The 23672-nt window shown below is 42.0% G+C and overlaps 2 long non-coding RNA genes across 2 annotated transcripts in view; one reads left to right on the top strand and one right to left on the bottom strand.

The window, feature by feature from the left end:
* Positions 1-20532, bottom strand: part of LOC112586466 — a 26010-nt gene extending 5478 nt beyond the window's left edge. The window contains exons 1-2 of the long non-coding RNA XR_003110899.2: positions 20440-20532; positions 2535-2638 (exon numbers count right to left, since the gene is read on the bottom strand). This is a non-coding gene — a long non-coding RNA (uncharacterized LOC112586466). The remainder of the gene's footprint in view (positions 1-2534; positions 2639-20439) is intronic.
* On the top strand, positions 5693-23672 carry LOC112586465. The gene is made up of 4 exons (XR_006552707.2): positions 5693-6332; positions 8128-8203; positions 17654-21844; positions 22570-23672. It is a non-coding gene; the product is annotated as an uncharacterized LOC112586465 (long non-coding RNA).

Here is a 23672-nt window from a genome sequence, read left to right as displayed (position 1 = left end):
TTGAGTAAAATAAGACTGAAAAATCTCCATTGGATTTGGCAACATGGAGTTCATTAAGGACCTTGAGAAGAACAGTGTGGGAGGTAAAGGAGTGAACAAAGCCAGTTTACAGTAGAATTAATTGTGAGTAGGAAGTGAGAGTGCAGAAGGCAATGGCACCCACTCCAGTACTCTTGCCTGGAAAATCCCATGGATGGATGAGCCTAGTAGGCTGCGGTCCATGAGGTCGCTAAGAGTCAGACACGACTGAGTGACTTCACTTTCACTTTTCACTTTCATGCATTGGAGAAAGAAATAGCAACCCACTCCAGTGTTCTTGCCTGGAGAATCCCAGGGACGGGGGAGCCTAGTGGGATGCCATCTATGGGGTCACACAGAGTCGGACACAACTGAAGCAACAGCAGCAGCAGGAAGTGAGAGAGTGGATACCATATGGACAGAAATCTTCCAAGAAGTGTGACTATGAGGGGACATGAGGAGATTAAATAATACAGAAGGGAACTGTATTGGGCACGTCTTTTATGTCACTGCAAATCTTGGCTCCATTTTTCACCCCAGCCACTGCCTTGGTAAGCTCTAAGCAGAGTCAGTCTGCTTCCCATTGGTTTTACTTGATAGTGCCTTGCCTTGGGCCCCTCCTACTCTGGGGCTTCTTTACTTTGTGGCTGGGAACTCCGGAGGGAAACTTTTTGGTTTTCATGCCTATGTAACCCAGAATCCACTGGAGATAATATGCCAGGATTGACCAGCGAGTAATGGGAGCTGATGCCTTTATTCCCTTTTTTCCCTTGGGTGGATGACTTTGAGACATATTTCATAAGTCTATCGAAAAGGACCCATGAGGCTGAATGTCAGGTACCTTTAAAAGTGGTTTAAAGAAAGCAGGCATCTATGTATTACCTTTCCTTCTTCCCATGTTTTGCCCCTCTGTCCCCAACCCTGAGATCACTTCTAGATAAACCACCTACCTGTATGCAAGCTTTCAACTCATACTAGAGCCTGATGGGGGGAATCTGGTAGAAAAGGAAATAGTGAAGATACAGAAGAGGGAAGAGATAACTAATGGAGCAAGGCCTTTGAGGAAGCAAAAGGAGATGGGAGCCAGAGTGCTATGGAGAAACTGACTTTTTAAAGGAGAAAAGACATTTCCTCTTTTGTGAGACAGGAGAGTACATGAAGATAAATATGGGGCACGTCTGTTTACAGTTTGGAGATTGTGTTGATAAGAGAGTTCTGTTTGTATGAGTTAGGGTTCAACTAGAGACATAGACCCAGTAGAAGGTGGGTATATATAGAGAGATACTAATGGATTGCAAGGAATTGACGTGTATGATTGTAGGATAGCTCCAAAATCTGTAGGGCAGACTGTGAGGAAGGGCACAATGGCTGAATTTCTTCCTAATCAGGAAAGCATCAGGTCTGTTCTTAGGACCTTCCCATTGATTAGAATCAGGCCGACCCAAAATATCTGGGATAACTTCCCTCACTAAAAGTCAACTGATTATGGATGTTGAGTGTATTTACTAAATACCTTTACAGCAATACCTAGATTAGTGTTTAAACAGCTGAGGGCTGCAGCCTAGCCAAGTGGACGCATCAAAAGACCATCACATGAAACTGGAGCCTGTTATACAGAGTGAAGTAAATCAGAAAGAAAAACACCAATACAGTATATTAACACATATGTATGGAATTTAGAAAGATGGTAACAACAACCCTATAAGCAGGACAGCAAAAGAGACACAGATGTAAAGAACAGACTTTTGGACTCTGTGGGAGAAGGGGAGGGTGGGATGATTTGAGAGAACAGCACTGAAACATGTATATTACCAAATGTGAACTACATGACCAGTCCGAGTTCGATGCATGAAACAGGGCACTCAAAGCTGGCGCACTGGGACAACCCAGAGGGATGGGATGGGGAGGGAGGTGGGAGGAGGGTTTGGGACGGGGGACACAGGTTCACCTGTGGCTGATTCATGTCAATATATGGCAAAAACCACCACAGTATTGTAAAGTAATTAGCCTCCAATTAAAATAAATTAGTTAATTAAAATAAAAACAAAGCAAAAGAGACCATCACACTATCTTTTTCTACCTCTAAAGCTGTGCTAACAGAAGATTTTGCATTGATGGAAGCGTGTTATTTCTGCATCATCCAATAAAACAGCTACTGGCCACATATGGCTATTGAACTATTGAACACAATGCTTGGTGTAACTGAGGAACTACGTTTTGAATTGTATTTAATTTTAATTAAAATTTAAATACCCTATGTGTCTATTGGCATCAAGTTCTAGAGTATAAGGCAGGGTCATCTGTTGAGAATATTATTACTAGTTAAAAGTAACAAATTGGTTGATCAAAACTGGCCCCCCAAACCATCAGATATTCTCATTTGCCCTTTAGTCTATTCAGTGGGAATTTTTCAGTCGTAGCTGTCATCTCTGATATTGACCTTGCAGTTTGCTGGTATCACAGTTTGCAAATATTAACAGTAAACATGAGATTGTGATTCTAGCTGAGCAGCTCACCATGCTAAGTAGGTGTGCATTCCAGCATGGAGCAAGCAACCGTTCATTTCCTGTATGCGCAGAGGTTCTTCCAGATGTCAAACTTGTTATAAACAGCAGCCGTCCTGTACTACATCATGTTTTCTGATTAATGGATTGTGTTATCTTATCAGCACACTGAGGACACACGTGGTAGGAGAAATAGAAAGCACGCATACCATATTCCCAAACACAGTGCAATAAAACTCAAATTCAGCACTAACAACACAACTGTTTATGTTTGGAAATGTAAAAACATTATTCTAAATAATTCTTGAATCAAAAGGAACTGAAAACTGAAATTAAGACCTATTTAAATAAGCTGACTGAAGTGACTTAGCAGCAGCAGCAGCAGCAGCAAATAAGCTGATAGACAAACTACACTAACATACTTCTCTTAGATAGCTTTAAAATAATTTTTCAGAAAACAGGATAAAATATAAACATAACTATACATTTAATTTCTGGAGGCTAGAAGGAGAGCATCAACATTAACCCAAAGAAAACAGAATAAAATTAAAATGTTTACTTGATAATTGAAAGCTGTAGTTTATTATTTCAAATACACATAGTTCTAGAAATTTTAACATTAAAATAAGAGTACACAAATAGTTTTAGGAAGTGAAATTGTCCGTCACACAGTCTTGTCCAACTCTTTGTGACCCCATGGACTATAGCCCGCCAGGCTCCTCTGTCCATGGAATTCTCCAGGCAAGAATACTGGAGTGGGTTGCCATTCCCTTTTCCAGGGAATCTTCCTGACCCAGGGATCGAACCCGGGTTTCTTGCATTGCAGGTGGATTCTTTACTGCCTGAGCCATATGAAAATATTTGTATGTTTATAAATAATAATAACAAGTACTTGACAGCTTTCTATATTTCAAGCACTGTTGTTGAAGTATACTATGATTAAAGAAACTGTTCATACAATAGATGGAATACTACGCAACTATTAAATTATAAAAGGTTATTCTACATATAGGACATTGAAGGTTGTCCATGACATACTGACAGTGAAAGACCTAAGTTGCAAAATCATATGAACATATGATCTCATTTTAAAAAATATATCTACTAGTATGTATATTAATGGGGCTTCCCAGGTGGCTCAGTGGTAAAGAATCCTTCTGTGATGCAGGAGACTCGGGTTCGATCCCTGGGTCGGGACCATCCCTTGGAGAAGGGACTCGCTACCCACTCCAGTATTTTTGCTTGGAGAATCCCATGGACAGAGGAGCCTGGCGGGCTACAGTTCATGGGGTCACAGAGAGTCAGACACAAATGAGCAACAAATGTGTATCAATATCAGTATTTTAAAATCCAAAATAAGACTGGGGATAGAATTGAATCAGAGAAGAGAACTTCTGCATTCTTTTTTTTTTTTAGTTTTTTTTTTGTTTTTTTCTTTTTGCAATGATCTTGTTTAATAAGTACAGGGATGATACTTTTAAAACCACTAAATGTGTTAAATATAGTATCAGTTTCTGAGAGACTGAGGGCTGAACATTTTTCACTTAGCAGGTGTGGAAAGCAGGTCTTGCTAAAACAATTTACCTTCTGCTCCATGCTAGTCATCACCCATACTTCAATAAGCTCTGCTTTGCCATGTGCCTGGAATATTTTTGTGGTGGTGTTCTGAACTAATGACTCTTCATAGTGGCACATGTTACACAAGAAAGGTAATATATGAATTTCAGGATACAGAAGGTGTCAAGGTGAAATATGCAAGGACTACAGGTCAGAGACCACAGCTGATGAAGACCTTCTGGTAGCTGCACAGGAGGGACTGAGGCTTTGTCCACCAGGGCACAGGCATGAGGGGAGGTGGGTGTTAAAAGCCAGGATTACTCCCCTGCGGGGTACCTTGACCAGTCCCTTGCATGTGGCACCCAGACATGTTTTATATTATAATTTAGTCAGCATGGTCTTATTTTTCTCTATGTTGATTTCATGTCTGTCTCTTGCTTCTGGGATGTTTACTGTATTCATTACATTTATGTTGAGAATTTTCTAAGATGTCCTGATATAATGACTTGTAATTTTTCCAGGCCAGCAGTGGCAACATTTGAAATTACTAGCAAGCTGTTCCTCCACAGTTGAGAACAAATATTATTATTTACTTTCTGTCTGACTGACAGACTTACAGAAGAATTTTGAGCTTAAAAGGGACTATAGAAATTAAACAAAATTTGTGAAGATCCTATTATGCTCCAGGTCTTACTTTCCATCCCTTAGAGCTTACCTTCTGTAGCAATGGCATTCCAACTTCCATGTGAATAAGGATTACCTCTCGAGTTTGTTAAACACAGACTCCTGGATCCTACAGAGTTTCTGACCCAGTAGGTCTGGGGAGGGACCCCAGGATTTGCATTTCTAACAAGTTCCCTGGTGCTGCTGCTGCTCTTTTAGAAAATCATTGCTCTAGAGTGGCACTGTGCAATAGAGATTTAATGCCAGCCACAAATGCAAACTACATACATATTTTTAAGTTTTCTGGAATCTGTATTAAGAAAGTAAAAGGAAACAGGTTGGATCAATTTTAATCACATTATTTGACCTAATCCACAATCTTACCATCTCAACATGTAGCCAATATTATAAATTATTAAAGACATACTTTACTTTTGGGGTGATGGGATGCAGAATTAAGTCTTCACAGTCTGATGTGTATTTTGTCCTCATAGAACATCTCATTTGGAACCAGCCACATTTCAAGTGCTCAGTAGCCCCACATTGGACAATATGTGCATGCTTACTGAGTCGCTTCAGTCCTGTCTGACTCTTTGCCACCCCATGGACTGTATCCCACCAGGCTCCTGTGTCCATGGGATTCTCCAGGCAAGAATACTGGAGTGGGTGGCCATGCCCTCCTCCAGGGGATCTTCCTGACCCAGGGATCAAACCTCATCTCTTATGTCCCCATCTTTGGTAGGTGGGTTCTTTACTGCTAGTGCCACCTGGGAAGCCCCTTGTTGGACAGTATGGTTCCTAGTAACTAGTGCATCTTAACCATTTGTTCTTCCCCAGTATACCTAAGGGATCAGCATCCCTGGTGCCTCAGTGGTAAAGAATTTGCCTGCCATGTAGGAGACCCAGGTTCAATCCATGGGTTAGGAAGATCTCCTGGAAGAGGGCATGGCAACCCACTCCACTACTGTTCCCTAGAGAATCCCATGGACAGAGGAGCCTGACAGGCTGCAGTCCGTGGGGCTGACAGAATCAGACATGGCTGAAGTGACCAAGCAGCAGCAGCAGCATACCTGAGGGATATGATAAATTTCCAACAATAATAGTAACTCATTAAGGCTATATTTTCTGGAAAATATATGAATAGGCCACCCTTTGTCCATTTGTATTAGGGGCTCATTGAGCTGGAGCAGGTAGTTTCATACTTAACCAGATGAAAATTATTATAGTCTTGGCAGAAAAGACAGTTTCAAGTATAGTACAATGTCCTGTCCATGTTAACCTAAAGTCTGAATCCTATGGATTTATAGGTGACATTGGGGTAGGAGAAGGGGAGCAGAAGGAACTGTTTTAACAGTGACTCAAAGGAAACTAGGAATCAACAGCATTTGGGGTGGGAAGGGGCTCTCTAACAGGGTGACTTCCAAGTCCTCAGTAAGGAGAAGTCACGTGTTTTTTCTGCATCTTGCAGAATGGTGCTCACCTTCGATATGGTAGGGGCTGCAGCCCCCCAGCTATGCAGGAACAGTGATGCCCAGCAGACGGGGGAAGATGCAGAGCAGTGGGGTGGCTTGGAAGAAGTGTCCTTGTTCAGTGAGTACATGTGAAGCATGATGGGAGCTTCTAGAAACACTGGCAAAATGGAACTTAAAATGGGAGGCTGAGGTCCATATAAGCATGTGGGACAGAGCCCCCAGCAGTACCTGGTTGATTATTGTTAGGGTGACCTCATTACATGGATAAATTGTGTAGGGGTTCAGATGATTAGCCAGGGATCTCAGGGTAAGCTACATAGACCAAAGCAAGCTTGCACCAAGCTAGGTCTGGTGACTTTGGTTTTGTAAAGATGGAGGAATTGGGTGATGGGGCAACGGGAGAGGGTGATTTGTTTTCAGGAGAGGAAGCAACTTGAAAAAAGATCCAAGTGGGCAAGAAGCGTTTTGGCAGAAGCCGTGTCTGCCTAAAGGAAGATAGGGGGAGCTACAGCTGCAAAAGATGGACAGAATCTGACCATGTTGGACCTAAAATATAAGACTTAGAACTTTGGACTTTGCTTCATAGGATATGGGGAACCCTTGAAAGTTTTTTTTTTTTAGCATGGTGATGTTATGATTAGATTGTTTATTACAGAGAAAATAATTTAGCGGCTGAGTGTAGAACAAAATGTTCTGAGAAAAGACTAGAAGCCAGACCAGCTTTGCTACCCTCAGGAAGGGTGAGTTGCTACCTGGACCTGGAGTGAGGGTTGGGAGTAAAGGTAAAGCAAAGATTTGAGAGCTGGCAAGAATGGAACTAATAGCACTTCTGGAGGATGGTTGCAGAGGTGGGAAAGAAGGAAAGGAAAAGTGTGAAAGACAGATGTTGACAAGGGGCTGGTACTCAGGGAAGCAATGAAGGAAAGGAGAGAGACTAGGGAGAAAGGCGAGAGAAATGGGAGACAGAAAGAGAGCCAGAGACAGACAGACAGACTCCTCTTCCCTCTCGGATAGAGGAGAGGGAAGAAAGACACAGATAATACCAAGTTTTGAAGCCAGTAGCTGGTGCAGTCAGTGGTGAGAACTTTAACAGAACTAGGGAAACACTCAGAAAAATCTGGTTACCTCAGTTTACTTTAATCCAGGTCTTGGAATCATCACCTCATTAGGACTGTGCATTGAAACTGAAGGCCAATGGCTAAATTTGTTCTGATTGTGACCCTTCTCTGGTACTTACTGGGAGAACTGTGGGCAGCAAAACAAGTGTCCTTGATGAGACCATCCTACTGTTAAATGATAAACTATCCCTGTTGCTAGGAGACATATTCCACCATCTTCTGCTGAAGAAGAGAGATGCCTAACTTCTAATCAGGTCAGCTATTGTTCAGAAAGGACTTCTAATTCAACCCAAGACAGATTTTGCCCAATTTTAGATTGTTTTTGGAGAGACAGCAATTCCCTGACTCCCTCCTCAGCCCCTGCCAGGGCAGCAACATCCACAGCCATCCCAGATGGGTCTATGCCTGTGTCACAGATGCAGCTGTGGAAGCAGCTGGTCCACTTGTTCAATGCTCGCAGCCTCACATATCACCATACCACTTCCAAGAGATAGATTCAAAGCCTGAATTTAGAGAAATGGCTAGAAATCATCTGCAGGGGAAAATGCAGGCCTTTCTTGCACATTATTGAGAGAGAGAAGAAGGGAAGGAGGAAAGAGAGAAGAAAGTACATTGTGGTAACATGAATAGGGAAAAAGAAATTTCCACTTATGCTTTATCTATGGCTCACATTTTGACCATTTCATAATCATTCTTAGGTATGCTTTGTGGAAGAGACATATTAAGGGATTTGAGAAACTCATTTACTATCCTGGCATTCTCTTGATAAGAAATTTACCCTTTTGTTTTCCCCAGAAAAAAATCTAAGAACTCTGGACTGTTGACAAACATTCCCTTTTGCGGTCCCAACTCCTCTTGAAGCCAAAATGAGGTAATCAAAATTTTCTAAGTAAAAAAAAAAAAAATTTCTAAGTAAATATGTAATTGTCCTAATTTGCATATTATTTGCATGACTAGGGATGCAGGGATTTTTTTCCTCCTTCTGTGGGAGAAACCCAACCACAGGACCTTCTTGGATTTCAACTTGTATCTAATTTCCTGCCTTAGACACACAGTGCTAAGAGAATTTTCCCGGACATTTAATCTGACCCTTACCCACCCCACCCCCCATGATCTCTCAGTCTTCCTATTATAAGCAAATTGAAATACTCAAACTTCATCCTGCACCATAGCAGGAAATCTATTCTCTTCCAGAGTATTCCAGAAGACTCTAGAAAGTGATTTCTTACTGCGTAGCGATAGCTTCTGAAGGCTTCTGCTTCTCTCTCCTGGCTTTGCTCTAAGAATACAATTTCTCCTTCATTTCCTAAGGAACTGCTAACACAGTCTAAACTGCATGTTTAATCAGTTTACTAAAGATGAAGATAGTAAAGAGAATTAAAAAGCAGAAAACAAAAATGTAAAGCTCTCAAATATCACAGTCCTATCCAGTTATCCTGTTTCATAAGTCCTTCTTTACCTTTCTTCCTTGGGTTCTGGCTTGTTGCTAAGTATTTCACTCACATCTTTGCTCTTCTCTCCAAATCCCCAGCTACTAAATTGCAGTGGAAAATGAAAATCCATTAATTAAGGCAATTAACAAAAATCTAACGCTTCTCCAGATACTTATCCACAACTTTCGGCTTAAGGAAAAGTACTTTTTACTTTGTTAAGATGATTTTCACCTCCTTTTGTTTTTTTAGAACAGTTTTCCACATTTCAAGTTAGTGTAGGCCTTATCATAGACAATCAAAAATTCCTTTAAAGTCTTTCTTTAAGAAGAGATGCGGGCATGCTCAGTCTCTTCAGTCATGTCTGGCTTTTTGCAACCCCATGGACTGTAACCCGCCAGGCTCCTCTGTCCATGGAATTCTCCAGGCAAGAATACTGGAGTGGGTTGCCATGCTCTCTTCCAGGGGATCTTCCCAACCCAGGTACTGAACCTGTGTCTCCTGCATCTCCTGCATTGGCAGGCAGATTCTTTACCCCTGAGGCTCTGGGGAAGCCCTAAAAAAGAGGTATTACCCTCTAAATGTGTATCAACCACTCCCACCTAACAACAACCACAGTCTGTAGGCAGATTTTTGTTCTCTAAACAGAACCATTCTGAAATATATATACTTCTCTGCTCTCCTCAATATCCTTATTTCTATTCAGCGGAACAGAGGGGAAAAAAGAATGCCTATCTCTGGAATTAGAGAACCTGTGAAGGAAAAAACAGCCAACAAAGAAGTTAATTATAAATATTATTCAAACTCTTTAAACTATGTGAAGGAAGATGATGTAATGGGAAAACTACATGCTTGGGGTTCTGGCAGATGACAGACCTGCATTCAAATCCAAGTCTAAGAACCATTTGCTCTGTGTTCTTGGGCAAGTTACTAACTTTTGTAAAATAGCAGTAAACATGCCTGCAACATGGGTTGTTGTGAAAATTGAGAAATATGTGAAGCACTTGGCATCTAATAAGGGGCTCAGGAAATAGTCCTTCTTGTCCCACTCCTCAGATCAGTAAACTGCTATTGTTAGTCAGTATATTAACTGGTGCCTTAAATGCCTTGGATTATTAACCAATGAAATAAACTGTTCCATTAGTCAGTTTAGAAGCCCAGCCCAGTCAGACTCTCACCTATTCTCCAATCTTCCTGTTCTTTTGCTCTCTTTCCCATCCCGCCTCTGTTCTTTCTACTCTCCACTCCTTTCTCCTCACTCTCATTTGCTTCTTGCTGTGTAATGGCAAACTGTCTATTGTACAGTGCCAAAATAGAGTTAAGTGCTTATTCTAATTATTGAATAACATCTTATATTCCCTCCTTTTCTTAATTCAAGAAAAGTTGTCTTTAAAGTTGTCTAAGAAGCATAGAGTATAAACTGGCTTTAAGTGTGCTCAGTTGCTCGGTTGTCTGACTGCTTGTGACCCCATGGACTATAGATTGCCAGACTCCTCCGACCATGGGATTTCCCAAGCAAGAATACTGGAGTGGGTTGCCATTTCCTACTCCGGGGGATCGTCCCAACCCAGGGATTGAACCCAAGTCTCTTGTGTCTCCTGCATTGGCAGGCTGACTCTTTACCACTGACTCTCCTGGGAAGAACCACCTGATCTCAGCTGATTTGGGGAGGTGGGGATGGAAGATTCTGGTCCTCAATAACAAAGAGATTCCTTACCCTGGTTTCAACCACTTTGCTTTGTATTTTATTATTATATGCTCAGCAGTTACACATCTGCAGATATTGTAGAATGAACAAACAGGAAATCATAATTTTTCTGCCATCATCCATCCAGGTGTCGAAAACCTAGGAGTCATCCTTGACACCTCACTTTCTTTCCTACCCCACAGCCTTTTGGCTTTACCTTCAAGATAGATTCTGTGTCCACTCACTTTCCCTCATGTCCAGGGCCACTACGCTAGCTTCCTGGACTTCTCAAAAAGCCTCTTACTAATTGCTTTGTGCCTACCTGCCAGCCCCCCAGAAGTCTCCAGACTAGGGAGGATGTGCAAACCAGCCAGAATAGGGTTGATAGATTTAGCAAATAAAAACACAGAACACGCAAATAAAAAGTAATTTAAGATTATCAAGTACTTTTCAGTTGTATAAAATGTTATTAAAATTATTTTTATACTGAAAAATTATTCATTGTTTACCTGAAACTCAAATTTAACTGGGTATCCTGTATTTCTTTTTGGCAATCCGAAATTATAATCATTTCTTTAAAAATATAGATGATGAGATGGAATGAAAATAATAGAGTGTGAAAATGACAATTACTTATAGAATTACAGGGATTAGAAATATCTGATGGCCAGCCTGTGGATTAAGAACTCTCTCTCCCAAATATTTTTTAGCCACATGTACTATGTACTCTATAAATGAGAGCTGTGGTGAATCTAGAAAGACGAATCTCTACAAGAATTCTTACCTACTAGATTTGCAACAGTAAAACAGCCCAAGAACCCTGCACATAGGCACATTCATATAGGTGCATTATGTACATTTTTTTAGAAATAAATTCTATTTTGGAATATTTTAGATACAAAAAAGTTACAAGGATAGTACAGAGAGTTCTGGAATATCCTTCACCTACTTTTCCCCAATGCTAACATTTTGCATAATCATGATACTTTTGTCATAAGTTGCTTTCACTAGCATCCTGTTTCTCTCCCTAGATACAATGCAGGACCCTATGTTGTGTTTAGTTGTCGTGTCTTCTTAAACTCCTCTAGTCTGTGCTAGGTTCTTAATCTTTTCTTGTTGTTCCGTGACATTGATAATTGTGAAAAATATCAGTAGATGGTTTTAACAAAAATTTCCCTCTCCACTTCCGGATAAACACCTGGTTTAGAATCACAGAGATGGAAGGGGGAAAAGCATAGAGGTTTAACGTTAGGACATCTAAGTTCTGATCCTGCATTATTTAATTCCTTCAGCGCTGGAGAAAAAAGTGCTGAAGGAATTATATAATTATAAATATATAAATTTATAATTATATAATTATAAAAAAGTCTCACTTTCTTTATCTGTTTTAAAGTGGGCATATTGTTACCTTTCTCCCTGGGTTTTATAAAGTTTAAATGAGATAATGTTCAGGAAAGAGATTTATGATGAAGCATCAAATATATGATCATCAAAAGGAAATTTATATTTCTAATGTCTGAGTTTTCCTATCCTGCAGATTTGTATAAAGTGGAGATGGAAACCAATAACATTCTATTCCAGGAATTTTTAAATAAAATTCTCAGAAGGCTCTCCAAAAGAAAAAAGTGAAAGCATAAATCAGATCATACCAATCCACCAATGATGTTCCACTGTTTTCTAAATAAAGGCCAAACTCTTTGCCAAGGTTTTTCTAGACTGACACTGTCTATGCCTCTGGCCTCAGACCTGCCATTTGCTCACTCTGCTCATCGAGCTGGCCCTCTTCCTGTTCTTACATCCAGTCAAGCCCACTGAATCTGCCATATCCTTTGCCTGGAATTCTCTTCCTTAGACCGTTACCTGCTGGCTCCTCCTTTCAGTCAGACCTTGACTCATGTGTCTACTCTTTGGTGGGTCTTCACCGTCCTCTCAGTCTAAAGCACACCCTCCATCAATCCCTGTCACATCACTTGGTATTTATTTATTTATCTGACTGCACCAGGTCTTAGTTACCACATGTGGAATCTAGTTTCCTGACCAAGGATCAAACCCAGGGCCGTCCTGCATTGGGAGTGTGGAGTCTTAGCCACTGGACCACAGGGAAGTCCCATATCATTTGGTTTTATTTTTCATAACACACACCCCATTCTGAGATTCTCTTGCCTGTTATCTGTCTTCTTTACTGAGCTGCATGAAGTCCGGGAATTTGTCCAGCCCTTTTCCTGTTTCATTCCCAGCAGCTAGAATAAATTCCCAGCTGATAGGTAGGTCCTTAATAAATACTTGTTGAACAAATGACTCTATAACTCTAGCTGAACAAAGAGGTAGGTCCATTCTACCTTGGTAACAGGTAACAGCAGGTAACTTGGTAACAGCAGCTTGGTAACACTGCTCTGTCAATCCATGTCACCAGTTCAGTTGGCGCCTCTATGAAGACAGGCAGGCACAGTGGCCCAGAGAAGATGAGAGAAACTGCATTATTGCTTGTTGCATATTCTGCAGTATTGCATATTCTGTACTTTGTTGACTCAACTGCCTGCACTTACAGGCTATGAACAAAATTTCCACGATCCATCTTTAGGTGAAAAAAGCATGTTGCAAAGTTGTATATATAGTCTGACCCTTGTAATACTCATACACAATAAAAATTTGTTGAATGAATCATGTTTTTTCAAAAACGTGTTTATATGCAGATGTCTGGAAAATGGCCAGAAAAAACAAACAACCAAATGTAAAAAACAGTAAGTATTCTTGCGAATGAGATTGAGTAATACTTTTTTCCTTTGTATCTTTAAAATTTTTATATCATGAGAACAAAATTATAATAATTTCTAAAATAAAAAATAGCAATAAAATTATTTCCATTTTTACAAGAAGAAAAAGGATTTACCTATAAGAAAATTGATATTTGAAATGAAGTACATGAAAAGATATGAACAGATGGTGGACGGAAAAGGAACTACAAATGACTTTCAAATATATGAAGATATGCTCATTCTCAAAGAAACATGAATTAAAACTACTCCAAGAAGTTTTTTTCACCTATTTGACAAAAATCCCAGCTCAATTATACAATCTGAATCAAAGCTTGATAATACATTGATTGTGGTTTATTAATCTTTTAGTCTTTTCTTATATCTCCAGGGCATTGCCCAAATGGTTATTTCATTGCTACTTTTTCTTTTAACTCTAGAGAAGTGGTTCCTAAATGCTGTGTTTTAGAATCACTTGGTGGGCATTTAGAAATCCTGGTGCTCTCATGAAAAGATGTTCAGCATCACTAATTATTAGAGAAATGCAAATCAAAACTACAGTGAGGTACCACCTCATACCAGTCAGAATGGCCATCATTAAGTAACAAATGCTGGAGAAGGTGTGGAGAAAGGGGAACCCTCCTACACTGCTGGTGGGAATGTGAGTGCAGCCACTATGGAAATCAGTGTGGAGGTTCCTCAGAAAACTAAAAAGAGAATTACCATATGATCTAGCAACCCCACTCCTGGGCACACACCTGGACAAAACTCTAATTCAAAATGATGCAGGCACCCCTATGCTCATAGGAGCTCTAGTCACAATATTAAAGACACAGAAACAATCTAAATGTCCATTGACAGATGAGTACTTGAAGACGTGGGACATTTATACAACAGAATACTGCTCAGCCATAAAAAAAAAGATTAAATAATGCCATTTGCCACAAGATGGATGCAACTGGAGATTACCATACTAAGTGAGGTAAGTCAGAAAGAGAAAGACAAATACCATATGATATCACTTATATGTGGAGTCTAAAATATGGCACAAATGAACATATCTACAAAACAGAAATAGACTCAGACATAGAGAACAGACTTGTGGCTGCCAAGGGGAGAAGGGGTGGGGGAAGGGAAGAGTAGGCATGTGGGATTAGCAGATGTAACTATTATATACAGGATGGATAAGCAAGATCCCACTCCATAGCACAGGGAACTATATTCAGTATCCTGTGCTAAACCATAATGGAAAAGAATATTAAAGAAAGAATGTCTATATGTGTATAACTGTGCCACTTTGTTGCATAGCAGAGATTGACACAACATTATAGATCAACTACAATAAAAAATTAAATTAAAAAAGAAGTCCCCGTGCCCAAGTGGCAACCTATACCAACTAAATCAATGTTTGGGGGAGTGGAAACCAGGCATAAATATTTTTTTGAAGATCTTCAGATTTCAATGTCCAGCAAAGTTTGGAACCCATGCTACAATGTTTCTAGTCCGTGCTCTCAGTATTGAGAGGAAGCCCTTAGTACTGAGCCCTCTTAGCATTACTTTGCCAACAAAGGTCCGTCTAGTCAAGACTATGGTTTTTCCTGTGGTCATGTATGGATGTGAGAGTTGGACTGTGAAGAAAGCTGAGTGCTGAAGAATTGATGCCTTTGAACTGTGGTGTTGGAGAAGACTCTTGAGAGTCCCTTGGACTGCAAGGAGATCCAATCAGTCCATTCTGAAGAAGATCAGCCCTGGGATTTCTTTGGAGGGAATGATGCTGAAGCTGAAGCTCCAGTACTTTGGCCACCTCATGCAAAGAGTTGACTCATTGGAAAAGACTGTGATGCTGGGAGGGATTGGGGGCAGGAGGAGAAGGGGACGACAGAAGATGAGATGGCTGGATGGCATCACTGACTCGATGGACGTGAGTCTGAGTGAACTCCAGGAGTTGGTGACGGACAGGGAGGCCTGGTGTGCTGAGATTCATGGGGTCGCAAAGAGTCAGACATGACTGAGTGACTGAACTGAACTGAACTGAAGGAAGCCCTCAGTATTGAGCAGCAAGACCACCTACATTGACAACTTACTGCCATCTCTGTTAACACGACAGCTATTCTTTCCAGGAAATTCTTGTCAGGGAAGAAAGAATAATAACTTTGCTATTTGCTTTTGTTCTGGCAAAATAGTTTGTTCATCTAGTCAAAGAGCTCTCTTCTCAGAACAATAGACTGTTTACCTGGGCAAACAGTTCACTTGTCAAACAGCTATGTACTTACCCAAGGCTTGACCGTCACCTTGCTGCATCCACCAGTACTAAACTATCATGTCATGAATCTTGCCCAGTCCCAATCAGATTCCCCCCTTAGAACTTCCTTAAACCACTTGAACTCAGACCCCCTAGACCCTGTAAATATGCTTTCCTTGGTGTTGCTTGACTAGCAGGTTTTTCTGTGGACATCGCTGGTGGCTCAGACAGTAAAGTGTCTGCCTATAATGTGGGAGACCCAGGTTCGATCCCTGGGTCAGGAAGATCCCCTGGAGAAGGAAATGGCAACCCACTCCAGTAATCTTGCTTGGAAAATCCCATGGATGGAGGAGCTGGTAAGCTACAGTCCACAGGGTCGCCAAAAGTCAGACATGACTAAGCAACTTCACTTCACTTCTGTGGTCTTCAGAGAACTTAACTTCTGATAGTGTAACTTCACTGCCCTTTATCTTCACCTGCATTTCATTCCTGTGGGCTAGGAGGAAGAGCTTCCTGACCTCGATCATGTGAATCCCATCTTTTCCTATAAACCCCGACCCCCCAATCATTCTGTTTTTTGGAACCTTCCCGTCTTTCTAGGAAACCAGTCCTGGGTTCCTTTACTCACACATTTGCAATACTTCTGACACCAGAAGTGGGGGTTTTCTACACAGCAAACAATTCTCTGCAACACCAGTTGTGCTGTGCTGTGCTTAGTCGCTCAGCTATGTCTGACTCTTTGCAACCCCATAGGCTGTAGCCTGCCAGGCTCTTCTGTCCATGAGGATTTTCCAGGAAAGAATACTGGAGTGGATTGCCATGCCCCCCTCCAGGGGATCTTCCCAACCCAGGGATCAAACCCAGGTCTCCTGCATTGCAGGCAGATTCTTTACCATCTGAGCCACCAGGGAAGCCCAAGAATACTGGAGTGGGTTAGCCTAGCCCTTCTCCAGGGGAACTTCCCAACCCAGGAATCGAACCAGGGTCTCCTGCATTGCAGTTCTTTACCAGCTGAGCTACCCGGGAGGCCCCACTTGGGTGTCCTATAATTCAGTTCTGATGCTATCTACCTGTAAGCATTTCAGTTCTACAAGGGATCCCTCACTTCAGACACCAGTCATGAGTCCTAGATGGTCACCTATCTATCATCTGACCAGCAAGCTATAAACCAGAGTTCCCATAACCCCCTACTTGGATTCAGTAATTTGCTAGAAAAGATCACAAAATTCTGGGGAACACTTACGTTTACCAGTTTATTATAAAGGACATAATGAAGGATCCAGGTGAACAGCCAGATGAAGAGATACCTGGGGCAAGCTGCGTAGGAAGGGGCAAACCACTCTGCAGGCACTTTCTGACTGGGAAGTTCTCTGAAGCCCGTAATTCTGGGATTGTTCTGGAGGCTTCATCACATAGGCAGGATCAATTCTCCAGTCTCCTGTCCCTCTCCCCTTCCTAGAGGATAGAGGGTGGATGGAAAGTTCCAAGTTTCTCCTCACGGCTTTGTCTTTCTGATGACCAGCCCCCAACCTGAAGCTACCCAGGAGTCCACCAAGAATTGCCTCATTGGAACAAAAGACATTCCTAGCACCCAGGAAATTCCAAGGGATTGAGGAACTCTGTGTCAAAAACTGGGGTCAAAGACCAATTAGTAGAACAAAGGATGTTTCTAGTGTTCTTACCACTTAGGAAATTCCAAGGATTTTAGAAATTTTGTGCCAGGAACCAGGGGCAGAGACAAACATACATACATATATATATATATATTTGTGTGTGTGTAAAATTATTTTCACAACCTCCCTCCTGACTCTTCCTGTCATCTGGTTTGCTAATATTTGCCCAAATTGAAAAGATAATCATTTGACCTTGGTATCTCTCCTCACAATTATTTTCTGTCCATGTCCTTGAATGCATGAACTGTCACCAGAGCATCACCTTCCTGGGCAGCTATGTCTCCTAGTTTTCTTTGCCTGACTCACCACACAGCTGGAACTTTTTCTTGCACATCTTACTAATGACCTCTTTATTGCCACATCTAATGGTCTTTCATCAGAGTTCCTTTTGATGACCCCACTGGATATGATTCTTACCTCATCTCTCCCTCTCCCTGTCGTTTTTTTTTTTTTTTTTTTGGCTTTCATGACATGTCACTTTCTCCATGTCACCACCTCACTTTCCTTCACTCACTTTCTCTCTCTCCCCCTTTTAGTTCCTCTTCCTTACCCCAATTACCATCTGTGAGTATCCTCCAACACTCCAGTCAACTCACACGCCATCTCTGAAGGAAGAAACTCTTGTGACTTCAACCCTCACCTTCGAGAACAACTTCCACATCAGTAATTCAAGCACGGGATAGAGCAGGTACTTCACAAACACCCTTGAATTAATTATCAAGTAGCTGATGAAGATGAGCACATCATTTCCATGGAGTGTCTCATACATTGTAACAGCTGGAATGGGCAGCAGACTTCGCATCTGGACTGAGCAAGGATGTGTGCTCAGCACTGAATGTGTCACCTGAAGCAGACTGTTCCAGTAGCTCTGTTGTATCTTGGAGACCTCATGACTCCATTCTCATGATTGTCAATCCATCCCAGCTGCAATGTCCACAGGACACCAGCCTAAGGTCTTTGGCCAGCCCTCGACATAATTGAGATGGAATTTACAAAAGGCAAATTGAGAAACACCCTCTTGAGGATGAGATCTCAGAGTAGCAAGTCTTCACTCTCTCTCTCCACTGGGCTACAGGGGGAAACACCTGTGATCTTTCTGGTGTAATGGAGACATGGTAACTATCTTGCCCTCTTGTAACTCTATCATAAGCACTGAATTAGAGGTGGAAGAGGGTGTGTTCATGAGTTATCCCTGAAATAGCTCTGGAGACATTCAGAACTGCCACTGAGCAAGTTATTGTTTATGATTTTTCTACCCAGTTGTTGTCTAACAAATATGTTTAAAGCAGCGTTTTAATAGACACTGTACTAAGTGCTATGGGCTTCCCTGGTGGCTCAGTGGTAAAGAATCTGCCTGCCAAAGCAGGAGACTCGGATTTGATCCCTGGGTGGGGAGGATCCCCCTGGAGAAGGGAATAGCAACCCACTTCAGTATTCTTGCCTGGGAAATCCCATAGACAGAGGACCCTGACAGGCTACAGTCCATGGGGTCACAAAGAGCCAGCCATGACTTAGCGACTAAATAATGACAACATACTAAGTGCTGGTGATACTTGTCCACTGCATCCAAAGAGCTCACACACACTCAGGTCCCCACACAACCACATTTACGCTGTGTGACATCCAGTTAGACTTGAGATCAGGACAAAGGGCTATCATATTTGTCATAGTTTTGCAAGGTGTTTTCACATCCACTATCTCATTTAATATTCTTAACAGCCCAAGAAGATGGGCAGAGAAAATAGTGTTGATTCCACTTTATGGAAGAGGATATCAAGACTTAAAAAGCGTCATGCAACGTACTGGGTTTAGCTTACGGTTGAGCCGGGACAGCAAGCCTGATGGCCAAGTAGAATCCCCTGCTTTTGTCACTACCCCGTTCTGCCTTCCTACCTCTTTTTCCTCATCTGTATGAAGAAGGTGCTAGGCCAGTGTCTTTCTGCTATGGGCCCTTCAACTATAAGACTCTCTGAGTCTATAACCAGGGCCCTGCCGCAAGGGAGCTCCCAGTCCAGGAGGGACAGTTGGACCAAAAAACTAACAACTTTGTTCCCCTGCTACCGCCTAGGGTTGTGTGAAGATTATAGTATATAATATACTAATCCAGTGCTTGTGTGTGTGTGTGTGTGTGTGTGGTTGACTAAAACTAGATGGAGTGGTACTTTGTAGGTACCACTTTGCAACAGGTATTTCTCTAGGTTCTCATTAGTTTTCCAGGTATCTGCCTCACCCAGGAGACTTTGGGGCAGGGATCATGTGATACCCACCATCACTAAGAATAGTGTCTTCTTTTAAAAAAAAAATTATTATTTATTTTATTTTTGGCTGTGCTGGGTCTTCGCTGCTGCATGAGCTTTTCTCTATTTGCTGCGAGCAGGGTCCACCCTCTGCTTGTGGTGCGCAGGCTTCCCACCGCAGTGGTTTCTCTTGTTCTAGAGCATGCGCTCCAGGGCTTGGGGTTTCAGTAGTTGTGGCTCCCAGGCTCTGGAGCACAGACTTAATGGTTGGGGTACACAGGCTTAGCTGCTCTGTGGCCTGTGGGATCCTCTTGGACCAGGGATCGAGCCCATGTCTCCTGCATTGGCAGGCAGATTCTTTACCACTAAGCCACCAGGGAAGCCGTCTTCAATGGGGATTGTTGAAGAAACAATGGGTACATTAAGGCAGGTTGATCTTAGAGAGGGAGGTGGCTTGATCCATGTGCCAAATTCTCACCTCAACACACATTTTCGCATTTCTCAAGATATCTAGTTTAGTATGCTTGGTGGAAACCCACCATGGAAGTTTAACAACTGTAAAATGGGGGCAGGGGGCAGATTTTGAGTAGAGAGGAGGATGAAGAGGAAGAAGGAGGAAGAAAACAGGAGAGGATGGAGCTAGAGCATTCAAATGTGTAAAAATGCTTCTGTCTTCACAGACATTAAGTGCCAGGACTTCATCTGTCTTGCCATCCCCATATTTTGCCAGTTCTGCAACCGGAACTCCAGGTCTGCCATGGAGACAATCTCATGATAACATTACGTTCCAGGAAGTCTTGCTGAATGCACAGCAGCAGCAGCCCTGGCTCCCCCCGCATCTCTCTGGAAGCCTGCAATTTGTGTTGGTTTAGGCTCTGTGGCCAGGAAGCATTATTAGATGGAAGTGTGCCATCTCCCCACCCCGGCTCCCAGTGCTGTCTTTGTGGCCAGTGAAGTAAATGCATCTTGTGCCTCTTAAGAAATGTGGGACAGGAGGTCGGGTGGAGCCCTGCCAGCGTGACAGTGGAGGTGCGTCAGTGGCTCAGTGACAGGTGGCAGAGGCCAAGGGCTTGGGAATCACTTACAGTCACGGAGATTTCTTTCCCTTTCAGCCTTTGCGCTCTGATGGGAATGAAGCAGCAGGCCGCCAAGCCACACAACGGAAGCCTGAAATGAGATGACTTGGGCAATTTGCACAAGAGTTTCCTACTTTAAATAATTAGAGTCACTATCCCTGGGGGCATTTGCTTATTGGCTGCCTTAACAGTCTTCTTGTTTTTTTTTTTTTTAAAGCAAGTCTCTTAAAGATACTGCTCTTGATCTTACACGCACTTGCCCAGACTTGTCTTATTCTTATAGTACTGATGTTCTACTGTTCAAAAGTTAGGAAGGAGCTGATTCTGAGCTGGAAACAAGGGCAGCAGAAGATAGAGATAGTAGGCTCATTTTGTGCATGAGTCCCAGAGAGAGAGAGTGCCAGCCATTGCAGGAGGTGGGTTTGAGGGGTTGGATGTGCAAAATGAGGTCTAGCTGGCAGCCCCTGGGCAATCTGCTGATGGTGGGTTGGAAATGGCAACTGTTGAAAAACACTGCAAACTGGGGTTGTTTCTCATCTGAAACATGGCGTCTGCCCTGACTGTAAATGATCCCCACAGGGAACTAGGCAAGGGTGTGCTGGTAAACTGGCTCTTTGGAAAGAAAAAAAAGGAGGGTTGGTTTGTAACCTTAGTACATACTCTGACTCTGGCACATTTCCAGCTACCACGGTTAACCTGCCTGCCAAAATCCTGAATGTTTAACACTCCTCCCTCTGGAACTGGTACCAGAAGCTCCAGCCCACCACTGGCTAAGAAACAAATTTCTACTTGCCACTCGCAGGCCAGCTGTAAAAAAAAAAAAAAAAAGATTGGTTTCAGTTTTGCCACTTATTACATGTGTGCTTCTTGGCAAGGCTTTACTTTTTCCAAACATAGCTCTCTCCTTTGAAAAACAAGAGTTCAGATTATGCCATGTAGCATCTCTGCCAAGCTCACACCACTCTTCCCTAAGATCCACATCTTCTGTCTCATGCGCCATGCTTGGGTTAAGAGATTCTGCACCTGTGGCCTGAGCTGATTAAACAAATTGAATGGCCAGGGGCCAATCAGATCTCTTCCTTGATGATTAGCCCAGAGCAATTCCAAGCTTGAATTTGCTAGTGGAGAGGCAGAGAGAGGGGACCCAAACAGAGGAAGTCCTCTGCCACCTACCACATCCCTCAATCTATCTGCTCTTTGCTCTGATTGTTCAGCTTTGTCTTGGAGTCGTGGAGATATCCCAGCTGCTTCCAATAAACTTTCTTCTAGCTCTCAGGCCAGTGAGAGTAGGACTTTGTAAATTGTAAGTAATAGAGTTTTAGTGAGTGAAGTGAAGTCGCTCAGTCGTGTCCGACTCTTTGCAACCCCATGGACTATAGCCCACCAGGCTCCTTCCATCCATGGAATTTTCTAGGTAAGAGTACTGGAGTGGGTTGCTATTTCCTTCTCCAGGGGATCGGCAGAAATGATCTTCAAGGTGTTGGTTTTTTTTTTTTTTTTTTTGAGCTCTAATATTACACCAGTGGTTATCTAAGTATGGTCTTCCCACCAGCAGCATCAACATCACTTGGGAATTTATCAGAAATGCCCCACCCCAGACCTATTAAATCAGAAACTCTAAGGGGGGCGTCCAGCAATTTGTGATTTTACAAGCCTTCCAGGTAATTCTGACATGTGATCAAGTTTTGCAAACTGCTGTATTTACTATTTTAAAGGGTTATGTTTTATGTAAGAAAGGGGTTTTCATAACAAGTGCCACGATCTTTCTTTTCTAATTAAGTTACTAGATTGAAGGTCAAAAGATGATTTTTATTAGTAAAAAAGTTAATTTAAAAAAAATTATTAATTTTATTAAATCTTCACCCTAGCATATTTTTTCTTTTTATAAAGCCATGTAAAAATTTTATTTTATTAAGGTTTTTTTTTTTTTTTGGCTGTGCCACACAGCATGCAGGGTCTTAGTTACCCAACCAAGTATTGAACTTGCGCCCCCTACATTGCAAGTGTGGGGGTCTTAACCCCTGGACCACCAGAGAAGTCCCCAAAAGTTAATTTTTATAAATAACATGTATTACTTTTACAACTTTAAAGAAATGTCAACAGATTTTGTTTTTCTTTTTTTTTAATTTTTCATTTCAGTGGACTAAGACTGACATTTCAAGGATTAGCGTAAAAGAATAGAAGGGAAGTGTGAAGAATGAAAATACTGCCAATAAAGAACAAAAAAGTAAGCAACAGATCATTTCAAATGGTGAAAGTCTGGAAGGGAATACAAAACAGATAACCCAGATGCTGTGTGGTTTTGCACTGGACCAGATTTCGCAAAATGTACCATTAAACACTGAAATGACTAATAATTTCTGGCATTGGGAAACTGCAGTAATGATTGATTTACATAAGTACAGTAAAAAGTGAAACAGGAAACTTTGACTTAAGTTCATCCTGGTGGTTTTCACTGTTAGGTTTGGAAAGATAAGGTTAAATTGGAATTTTCACTGTCATAGGATCTTAAACAGGCAGTTGGAATAGATAGGGCTGTTTTGTGGGTTGGTTGTTTGAAAGTAACAAATTTTCCCATGGAAAATCATACGTTGGAGGGCCGACTGCAGGTAGCACAACAAAATCCTTACTGGAAGGAAATCACAGTGCTGGTAATAGTACAGGTCCCTGGGAGGGCAGCTTCCATGAGATGCCCTGCACTTTAGAAGTTCCCTCAGCAGCCCTTAGAGGACCACCTGTGTGTTGGGGTTAGGGAAAGCAGAGTGATGGAAGAAGGGACTCTGGAGGGTGGGGAGTCCTCTGGGGGAAGGAACGGGGACTTCATTTGCAGAAGTGTCAACAGGAAGAACACTGAGGGTGGAGGGGGCTCTGCCACTGAGTGTCCAAATATGTGTGTTATTCACAAATTGAATAACCAAAAAAATTGGGAACTACCTGTATTTGCTATTGGATGCTGTATCTATTGTGGTATCAACCTCTGAAACAAGTCTGAAGAGCCTAGTGGTGATACTTGCTGGCTTTGCAGTCAGGTGGATCTTGGTTTGAATACCAATTTCATGTGACCTTGGGCTAGTTACTAAAACACGCTGTGTCTCATGTCCTCATCTATAAAAGGGAGGTGGTAATGATGAGTGTTTACCTGACAGGCTTGCTGTAAGAATTCAATGAGATAATCTATATAAAGCACTTAACACACTGTACATTTAATATAGAGGGCTTCCCAGGTGGCACAGTGGTAAAGA

Source organism: Bubalus bubalis, chromosome 8 (assembly GCF_019923935.1).
Source record: "Bubalus bubalis isolate 160015118507 breed Murrah chromosome 8, NDDB_SH_1, whole genome shotgun sequence".
Lineage (NCBI taxonomy): Eukaryota > Metazoa > Chordata > Mammalia > Artiodactyla > Bovidae > Bubalus > Bubalus bubalis.
The sequence above is the reverse complement of the archived record's forward strand: the minus strand, read 5'-3'. Positions and strand labels throughout refer to the sequence as shown.